Source organism: Bos grunniens, chromosome 7 (assembly GCF_055505025.1).
Source record: "Bos grunniens cultivar Pamir isolate PY7600 chromosome 7, Bosgru_T2T1.0, whole genome shotgun sequence".
Taxonomy (NCBI): Eukaryota; Metazoa; Chordata; class Mammalia; order Artiodactyla; family Bovidae; genus Bos; species Bos grunniens.
The window spans coordinates 34,246,754-34,257,920 of record NC_141171.1 but is presented as its reverse complement, the minus strand read 5'-3'; the positions used below and the strand labels follow the sequence as shown (position 1 = coordinate 34,257,920).

General features: G+C 41.3%; 1 pseudogene across 1 annotated transcript; it reads right to left on the bottom strand.

Moving 5' to 3' along the window:
- Nucleotides 1-528: 528 nt before the first annotated feature.
- LOC147369020 (large ribosomal subunit protein mL53 pseudogene) lies at nucleotides 529-1,173 on the bottom strand (annotated as a pseudogene). The gene has a single exon (XR_015167127.1). The product of XR_015167127.1 is annotated as a large ribosomal subunit protein mL53 pseudogene (transcript).
- Nucleotides 1,174-11,167: the final 9,994 nt, after the last annotated feature.

Sequence of the window (11,167 nt, the reverse complement as noted above, 5' to 3'; positions counted from 1 at the left end):
TAAAGAAATAGGCAATTGCAACATAGGAAGTAAGGCACTTAACCAAGGAAGTGGATCTTTGTGGGTGTAAGCAGGAGGGCTGATTTATCTAAGCCCAGTGGTGGGATAGGGAATGGAAAACCCAGAGGGACTTCTTTTTTTGCATGTAGTAATGTAGTATTTATTTTAAAAATAGGCATGTAAGAGGACTTCTGCAATTCAAACCTGTCATTGTTCAAGGGTCGTTATAGACAGTATGCAAGATTATCAGTTTTATTTTGGACAAAGAGTGTTGCTATAATTTGGAGAAATTTGGTAGTAGGTACCCTGACTACATAGCACGGAATTTAAGATTAGAGCCAAACAGAAATGTAGGGTTTAACCCAAGAGGATAGTTCAAGTCATGACAGAAGACAAGATGTCCCAAAAATAAGACAAAGGAGAGTAGTACATGTTTATGGTTAAGAGAAGAAAAAGGACCCCAGAGGAAGAAAAGTTCCACAAGGAATGAATTAAGAGTGGCACATGCTACAGAAATGGAAAGATGAGGACTGAGAAAACAGCATTTATAATAAGAGTAAGAGGTACCTTGAGTAGTGGAGGGAGAAGCCAAATTCAAAAGGGTTAAGCAGTAAGTGATGGTAAGAAACTGAAATAAATTCACATTTGTCCACACCCCTCCTATCTTTCCTCATCCCAGAAACACTGGTTATGTTAGCAGTCACAGGCCTCTTTCCATTTTTTGGCGTTCCCTGGCCCTCCAGATAGTGATTGGAGTAATTGAGTTCTTCTTAAATAAGTGTCCATAGCAGTCTTAGGTTAAAATCTGTTGGTTTCTTCTGTGCTGTCAGCGCCTGGTACTGGCGCTCGGCTTGTCCCTGCTTCCTGCCGTGCCCTTGGCCTGGATGTGGGAGGCGAAGGCCGTGAGCATTTCCTGGGCGGTGTGGGCGGTGAGGTGCGCGCTGCGCATAATCAACAATGCCCGTCTCCGAACAGTACGTCCACGCAAGGCTCGGAGCCGTTGTGCCTCATTTCTACAATCACTGAGCAGTTGAGGTTCGTACAGCGAACTTTCTCGCTGCTCACTGCCTGGTGGAAGGTCTTCGTCGATTCCAAGTTCTTCCTGAAGGAACAGAACTGAACCCGAACCTGCTTGACCGAGCAGAGTCCGAGCCGAGCCAAGGCCGCCGCCATGCTGACACCCATTCCGGCCCAGAGGGACTTCTCGAAGGAAGTGATATTGGAGATCTGCAGGGTGAGTAGAAATTTTCCAGGACCTTTCCAGGCAAAGATGGAGGGAAGAAAGACAGTTTCAAGCAGAGGGACCACTCGATATAGAATCCTTAAGGAGAATATTGTGTGTTCAAAAGTATGGCTGGGGCGTGAAATCTGAGGTGGGGGATGATAGGAGATGTGGCTAGAAAGAGAGGCAGGGCTCTGTCATTTAGATTTCGTTCTGTGGGCAATGGGGGTTCGCTGAAGTTTGTGATGGCAGAGGAGTGACGCTGTCAGATTGTGCTTTAGTAAAGTCACTTAGGTGATTGTGTATAGTGGTTTTTGACAATAAGCTCAAATTCTTCTGTTGTGGGGCCAGGTCATACCTGAGACCATGTAGTCACTGGATTCAACTGAGGCTGTGAGTATTTTTGGTTTTTGTTTCTCTTTTGGAATGTCATGCCTTATTTTCATTAACAGCAACATGAAATCAATGAAATATTTGTGTGTGAGTGTGTGTGTGTGTGTGCTCAGTTGTGTCTGACCCTTTGCAACCCAACAGATTATAGTCCACCAGGCTGTCTCTGTCCCTGGGATTGTCCAGGCAAGAATACTATAGTGGTTTGCCATTTCCTTCTCCAGGGGATCTTCCTGACCCAGGGATCAAACCCTTGTCTTCTGCATTTCCTGCATCTCAGGTGGATTCTTTACCGCTGAGCCACCAGGGAAACCAGATCTTTCCTTGTATTATTTTAAATTAACTCAAGACCTGTAAGGGCCATTGCTGTAGAAAGGGGTCTGGCACATGTAACATCTGGGTGGAAACAGAAGCTGATGGAGAAAGTGAGAATTCGAGGGATTCTGGAGCAGGATGTGGGAAGTAAATAACACTGAAAGCCCTTTCTAACTCACAGCTTTATAGCTACTGGTCCTCCTTACCCTCTCCTCTTCCTGATCCCTAACCTCATGAGGATGAAAATGTATCCTAGAGGCCTCTGATCAGATTCTGCCCACAACACTCTGGTTTGAAAGTCACAAAGTTCTCTGAGAAGTGATAAGCTGCTTCTCTTCCTTCCTTATTAGTCACTTGGTACCATTTCTAGTTTCCAAACACCTACTGTTTGTAGAGCCTTCTTGCTTTCTCCTTCTGAGTGTTTTTCAGCACTGTCCCTTTTGATCTCAGAGATGTAATCTTTAACAAACTACCAATTAACTATGAAATGTCACTACAACAAAACACATCAGTATTCTCTGTGGGTTTATTGTGCTTGAATTTGACCTTCATTGCTAATTCTTGGACTGTCTTCCTGGTTTGTGGCTTATTTGAACTCACATTTTTTCTTTGTGTTGACCATTTCAAAGCTTTTGTCTAGAAATTAAGCTGGTAAAATAGCATAGAAGCCTTTTCCCCTGTGATAATCCCTTCCTTTTGATACCAGTAATTAAAAATGGACTGTGATAACATGAGAAGACTTAAAGTCTGAAGGTTTTAAGAATGACTTGGAGATTCAGAAGTAAAAAGGGACCGACACAAGTGAGTGTAAACTATTATTTTATTCAAAATACAATTTAAAATAGAATTTAGGTTTATTGAAGAAAATGGTTATACTTGAGCTATTTGAAGTTCTAGCAGTCAGATGTTCTTTGAAAATCTGTTTTAAAGTTCTGACCGGTGGTCTTAGAATTAAACTGCTACTTGGTGGAATGTGGAATATGGAGAGGTGAAAGAAAAGTCAGGCTGCAGTGATGCTACAAAAGAGAAACTACCCCATCCATGACCATGTGGAGTGGATGGGAATCAGACAGGAAAGGAAACGGTAGCAGAGCTGGTTTCGTAAGTCATGGTGCCTGTAGCTCTTTGAAAGTGATAACCACCAAGGGCCAGGTGCAGAGCACTAACTGAGAGCTTCTTGTCGAAGTCCACATGGCGGGAGTTGCAGGGCCACCACACAGGGAGTCTCTCCATTTCTGGTACACAGGCTGGAATTTCAAAGATACCAGGACACAGGTCTTTCTCTGTAAAGGGTGGACTGTGATGTTTTTGAGAGAGAATTTCCAGAGCTAATGACATACTCAAGCTAAAGAAAATATATCTGTCCATCTAGGGACCTTTGAAAAGAGTGGGAGGCAGAAAGAGCAAATATTTTGGCAACTGAAAGACCTGGGTTGGTATCTATTACTTTAGTAAATTACTTAATCCCTCTCAGCCAACTTCCTCATCTCTAAACTGGTGATGATGACGATAAGATTGTTGAGGGCATTAAATGAGGTCATGGCCACTGGACCATTGGTGCAGTACCTGCCTGGCACATAAGAACTGTTTAATGAATGACAACCAGTGATCATTAGATGAAACTCAAATTTCGTGTCTTCCCCAGTGTTACAAATTTTGACCATTCTGATAAGTGGGTAGTGGTATCTAACTATTGTTTTAATATGCAGTTTCTTAATGTGCTTCCCTGGTGGCTTAGTGGTTAAGAATCCACCTGCAGGAGATGCAGGTTTGACTCCTGGGTCAGGAAGATCCCCTGGAGAAGAAAATGGCAACCCATTCCAGTATTCTTGCCTGGAAATTCCCATGGACAGAGGAGCCTGGCATGCTCCGGTCCACAGGGTCACAAAGAGTTGGACACGACTTAGTGACCGAACAACTACTACATGAAACATATTTTTTCTAGCTTCATGCATTGACCATGTACTTGATTTTGGAGAGCTGTTCCATCTTTGTCTTTGGTTGGCACAAGGTAAGCAGTCCCCCTGTCTTACCTTATGATGACTACTCACAGCTTGGACAAAATACAGTGTGGATTGCACGTTGAATGTTTTGGCTCTACTTATCAGGATGACTTGCAAATAATGACAGTCGTTGTATCTTCAGAATAGCAGTTGCCAAACATTTTCCCCCCAGTAACTGATTCCTTTTACAAATATAATTTTCTGTAGAACTCCAAAATATAAACTACATTATGAAAATACTGATTCTATAGGCAGGTAGTTCCTAATGGTAACAGACTGCTGTGTGCTCTCAGGACACTCTGCAATTTATTTATCCAGAAACCCAAAGGAGCTATAGTAGGAAATTCTGCTTCAAAAATTGCATCACCAACAATAACTATTACTTGTATTTCATATCATTAGCATCAAAGTCAGAGAAGCACAAAAAACTTCTAATAAGTACTGAAAGATTTATAATTTAATAATAATAAGACAGTATCTTTGGAAATTAGTTACTGAATAGTCAACTATGATGTGATAAGACTATCTTCCAGGTAGATGAGTTTGAGTTTTACATGATACATAAATGGGAGGGGCATATACTGTAGAACTGGTTATGGATATGGGAAAACTGAGTTCGCTTATCATATAAATCTTAAAGATGGAACAGTTTGCTATGATAAGTGTGAAGGATGTGTACTTAGCAAATTGTACCAAAAGCTCAGAGTGTGAGATGTTCAAGGAACATGGATTCTCCACTCTCTGAGACTCCATCCAGTTGCATGAAACCCAGAATGGTGTATCTGGGTCTAACCCTTTATGATCCAGAAAGCTATTGTTACCCTAAAAATCCATCATGATTCTCAAGATGATTACAAAATCTACCATTAGCCAACCAGGCCTTGTAACCTGGCTCTAATAGTTTCTCACGGCACCACTAGCATCACCTTGCCTCATTGCCCAAAGGTACCATGGTAAGAATAGGTAGTGTGCATGCCCAGGATGGACTGGTTTAGCCTGTAAGCCTTGATAAGGTCTTTGACATATGAGAGAACTTGATTACATTTCTTTAGAAATGATAGTAAACCAGGAATTCTGTTATTAAAAAAAAATGACCCTTATTGATAAATAACATATTGTAGATCTAACCAGTCCATCCTAAATGAGATCAGTCCTGGATGTTCATTGGAAGGACTGATGTTGAAGCTGAAACTCCAATACTTTGGCCACCTGATGCGAAGAGCTGACTCATTTGAAAATACCCTGATGCTGGGAAAGATTGAGGGCAGGAGAAGGGGACAACAGAGGATGAGATGGTTGGATGGCATCACTGACTCAATGGACATGGGTTTGGGTAGACTCTGGGAGTTGGTGATGGACAGGGAGGCCTGGTGTGCTGCAGTTCATGGGGTTGCAAAGAGTTGGACGTGACTGAGCCACTGAATTGAACTCAACCGAAGTAATGTCATTCATATGTAAATTGGTTTTAGATTTTTTTTACTGAGGTTTGCAGATAAGAAGGCAGTGGCACCCCACTCCAGTACTCTTGCCTGGAAAATCCTATGGACGGAGGAGCCTGGTAGGCTCCAGTCCATGGGGTCACTAAGAGTCGGGTACAACTGAGCGACTTCACTTTCACTTTTCACTTTCATGCATTGGAGAAGGAAATGGAGACCCACTCCAATATTCTTGCCTGGAGAATCCCAGGGACAGAGGAGCCTAGTGGGCTGCTGTCTAAGGGGTCACACAGAGTCGGACATGACTGAAGCGACTTAGCAGCAGCAGCAGCAGATAAGAATGAGTGAACCAGATATCTTGCAGGAGAGTTCACTAATATGTGTTAAAATCTTTTATATATCTTGTGTTAGTTAATGACTCCTAGACTATTCCCACAGTGTTAAAATATACACTAAAAATAAAAAATTGGACCAAATTATTTGTATGTAACACCTGAAACAGCTATGTAGAATTTCAGGGCTTCTAGAAACAGCTTAAAAATAAATCCTAAAATGAGGTCCATGACTTGGAGAATTTGAATTATTGCCATTTTACAAGTGGATAAAAAGTAGCAAATTAAAATGTGACTTAGGCATGATTACATAGTAACTCAGAGGCAGACCTGAAGGGTAGAGCTCAAGGTCTCTCTCTGTGCTGAAGTCTAGGAATCTAATGAACTAAGCCTCCAGTAAGTGGATTACAGCATTGAAGTTTCAGCCTAGAGCTGCATCATGGACTTTGGTGTAAAGTTAAATTCATCTCATTCAAGTGGAAATTGTTTGTTGCTCAAAAAATAATATTGGGATATAACTTATTACTTTGACTTTGCTCCTAGTCCATGTCTGATGGCTTGGTAATGATAAAAAATCAAAGTGTAAAGTTATGTGCAGGAATAATCCTTAGGTTCGGAGGACAGAACCAGTAATAGGATGGAATTGTAAGCCACTCTCTTAGGCTATGAAGTCATTCATAATTATCTTCTTATTAGCTTTTGGGCTATCACATTGTGCTGAATATTAAGTATTAACCAACTCAGCTTGTAGACTGTAAAGTGTCTGTAGGAAACACAGTGTCATATGTTTTTCCCTAAAGTGCATTGCCAACAATAACATTTTAAAGGACCATCATTTAAAGAGATCCTTATCCTCTAAGAGTGAAATCCAGAACAATCTATACTAGCCTGAAAGTTTAGATGGCTCTTTGAATCTAATCTCATTCTCATGGGAAAATTTGGACATTCCCCTCCCCTCATCGTGGGGAGTTGGGGAAGGACTGATAAGCTGGTCACCTGGAAATTATATGGCAGGGTGTGTGCAATAAGAAAGATATAGGGGTGAGTATTCACTGAAGGCATTTAGTTTTCTCATTCAGAAGATAAGTTCAGATTCCCAAAAGATGGGCAAAGATCTGGAAATGGAAGACAAAGCTGAGGATAGAAGTAGGACAATGTGAGATCTGGTGGGCATGGAGCATGGAAGGATCTCTTTTTATTTTTATTTTCAAGTGGTTTATTAGCTTTATTGATGTATTAGTTTTGGAGGGCAGGTGTGAATACAGACTTTCTATATGTACAATCTTCTTCTTTCCTTTTATTGAGACCTTCCGGTATAGGGTGGGATTCATATCAGTGATGTTTAGTGGATATGAATCTTCAGAAGAACCTATCTTAAGAAATAGTTTGATTAATAGTTGTTAAAGAACTTTAATAGCTAACTAATAATTACATATGGTGAGAAGACATGTTTTGCCAATGCATACAAACAAACAACATTTTATTGAAACACACATTATTTCCGTAATATATACTTGTACCCACTGGGATAATTCTGGCAGTTACAAAGTACTTTAAAGTTAGTTGGGTGGTTTGAAGGTTTCTGCCACACTGTTCTAGAAAACACATTTTTTCATTTTTCTTTTGATAACAATACTTAGAGACTTTGTAGAGTAGATGCAATGAGAGAATATGTACAATCAATAGATAAAACAAGCTGGTAGCTAAAATACCGCTCAGTGGAACAGGATAAAATGCACTGTGAATAACCAAGTGTTCATTTTATTCCAAGGAAGGGGTTGGGTAAATGACTCTGGTTCTGGGCCAGATGTTGTTTAACAACCCGAGCCAGTGGGGACGGAGGTGCCTTGCGTCACTTCAGAAGGATGTGTTGACTACTGTCGTCACTCTCTCTGGTGGCAGTCTTTGTCATCATTTGCCACAGTGGAGAAGGTAGGCGTATCATCCAAAGTTGTTTCGATGACAGAGGTTTTTTGTATGGAGGCTCTGAGTTAACTATCTCTGTAGAGTTTCCTTTTCAGCTCAAGCTGGGACTACAGGAACCATTCAGCAAATGACCACTGGCTGGCCCAACTGTTCCATCTTCAGCACATGCAGGCCCTTCAGCTTGTCTGAAGCCTGGTACCACTTGTTGGCACAGGTGCTGCAGGTGGAATGCTATTAGAGTTTCACTGATGCTGGCATTTCATTGGGGGCATTCAAGCCTCCCAGAGCTGCAAAGGGTTGCACTCTTTAATGATAGGATTCAAAGGACATTCACACATGATGGAGAGAAGCAGGAACATGCAGGCAATGACCCTATTTGTTTATAATGTCTCCTTAGTTTCTGAACTCATCCAGTGTTTTGTTCTCCCCTCTCCTGGTGGATGCTACTGTGCCAGATTCATTAACTGATTACCCTCCTTTTCATTTTCATGTCAAACTGTTCTGACCTCCAAATAGTGAACCTTGGCCTCACTGGTGTGCTGCTGACCTTGGGCTTGTTTTGAATTTGTTAGTTGGCAGCAGTTTACCTTCAAGGCTTGGCTAAAGTTACCATTCTATGAGGAGATATGAAGAAAACTGATTAAAAATGGTTCAAAAGACTGGACCAACACAAAAATGTTTTCTTTTTAATTCCCCCAAACACAGATGAAGGAGAGGGAAATAGGATAAATGCATCTTAGTGGAGCAGAGGATGTCCAAAGTGAGTGGAAAAGGGAGACAAATATGGAAGTTCTTTAGCCCTTAGTATGGAGACTGGGGGTAAAAGTCATCTTTAAATTCTCTTTAGTTTAATAAATAATTTTATCCTTGTGTCTGAATGATCTGAGTACAAGTTCAAGTCAAATACAGTGGAACCATTTGGCATCTGATGATATGGTGGGAGTCCTATACCTACTTTATGAGGTGGCTGCATACAATGGGTATTTGATTCTATTTTTTCTTTCTGTTAGAAAGGATATTAAGATAGCAGCATATCTTAGGGATGTCAGTGCATTGTGCTATGATACTTCTTTTCTTTCTTTCTCTCCCCATTCTCCTCCTCCTCCTCAGAACAAACAGAAGCTAGAAATTTCCTAACCTTTTACCTTCAATTTTTACAACATTTACCATATGCCTGGCTCTCTGCCAGGTAATCTAGACTTCATTACTTCATATGATATCTTCACAAGCAGCAGAAGTGAGCATTATCAGCACCATCTTACAGACAGGAGATTGAGACTCAGAAAGATAAAGAAACTCATGTCAGGTCATGTAACTAATAAGTGATAAAGCTATGTTCACTACATGTTCAGATCTGTGTCTCACTATAAAAGCCACATCACCCTTTGTGACTGATTGGCATTAGCTTTGAATCCATGTTTTCTTTAAAAAATTTTGGAGGGAGTCCAAGTCTTTGTCTTGGATTAGAAAGAAATTTCACAGACTGGAATCTCAAAACACTTTAAAATTGCTGAAATAATGAACAGTGAGAAGTCCACACCTTCTCTGAGTTTGGGATAGTTGTTCTTTCCATAATCTTGTGTCTGTTTCATCAAATTGAGTTGATTACATTTTATTAAAAAAAAAACAACACTCCTCTGTTGCTATGTCACAAGGGCAAATATAGACCTGATTACAAAATGCAATTTTATTCCTCTCCATATTCTACACAGAAAGTGTATTAAGCCATGGTGACCTCTACTCACAAGAAACGTGTTGGAGAGGCAGAGGCCGTGTGAGTAATTGCTCCCCCATGAAGCCCTGCTCCTGTGAATGGATAGATGTCTTTTGGGTAAAATGTAGCCTTTGTCTAGGAGGATTTAGGAAGGTTGAATGCTGAGAAACAATAGTGATGTGGGTCTCATGGATGGTTATCGTGAAGTACATTGTTTGTCTAAACCCCAGTCCTTGAGATGGCTGTTTCTATGAAATGGAACATAGCTTTTATGATATGAACATTCAGTGACTTGAAGCCAAGTAGAGTTTCAATAAAAAGAGGAAAAGCATGTAGGTCAGTTACACTTTGCGCACCTGGACAGGCCTTTGCCTCTGAGGCCTGGCATGTCTTTGGATGTAGAACATCCTTTCAGCGTGTGCTTCAGGCATTGTGATCAGGTGTCTGGTTACCAGAGTGCCACCAGTGGATTGGGGGGCTGCTTGCAGCTGCAGCTCATTGGCAGCTCTTCTCACACCCCATAAGGTGGCAGGCTTTTATCTTCTTCCTTCACTGCTCACCCCAGGCACAGTTGGGACTTGGATTCTCTGGCACCACCATGGACTTGAGAGCTTTCTGTCTGCTCCTGAAGCTGGTTGTTTCAAGGATTGAAAATATATACTTAAATCTTGCCAAAAGCTTCATTGACACAATGTTTTCTTGAAAATTCTTTTTTTTCCATTTATAACTAAATTGTGGGGGGCTTTTTCCAGATTGCTTTGTTGGCATTTTCTCTTACTTGTTGTTAATTTGCTGTTAGTTTTCAATTCCTGTGAGTATCAAATTTGGTATGTCCTTTATTCATTGCTAGTTTTACATTATTCATTATTCATTGATATTTACACTTCTGTAAGCATGTTTAATGGTAGCAACTGTCCTGCCAAGCAAGTCTGAGTTTCTCAAAGCCATCTGAAGCAGAGAGGCTGAAAAGAAGTCAGAATCTTGAATTTTTTCAGAGTCAGTGGGGACAGACTGTCTAGTATTATAAAATGTATGAAATCATTGCTATCTCAAACTGTAGGATTTTTTCAACATCCGTGTGTTTTTAGAAGATGCCTTAGTTTCTGTCTGTATGATTAATTATCTGATAAACAGCCCCTAATGTCTACACTTTTGTCTTGCTAGGGCAATGGCAACCCACTCCAGTACTCTTGCCTGGAATATCCCATGGACGGAGGAGCCTGGTAGGCTGCAGTCCATGGGGTCGCGAAGAGTCGAACATGACTGAGTAACTTCACTTTCACTTTTCACTTTCATGTATTGGAGAAGGAAATGGCAACCCACTCCAGTGTTCTTGCCTGGAGAACCCCAGGGACAGGGGAGCCTGGTGGGCTGCCGTCTCTGGGGTCGCACAGAATCGGACACAACTGAAACGACTTAGCAGCAGCAGCAGCAGCAGCAGCAGTAGTCTAAAGACTTCATTCTCACAAACTGTAGCAGTTGACCTTTATCTCCTTTGTCATGGTAAGAAGCTTGGTGTCTGTTATAAGTTGTTGCTGTTTAGTCACCAAGTCCTGTCCATCTCTTTGCAACCCCATGGACTGCAGCACGCCAGGCTCCCCTGTCCTCCACTATCTCCCAGAGTTTGTTCAAATTATCCTCTGTCATCCCCTTCTCCTCCTGCCCTCAGTCTTTCTCAGCATCAGGGTATTTTCGAATGAGTCTGCTCTTTGAATCAGGTGGCTAAAATATTAGAGCTTCAGCATCAGCCTTTCCAATGAATATTCAGAGTTGATTTCCTTTAGGATTGACTGGTCCATTGGATCTCCTTGCAGTCCATGGGACTCTCA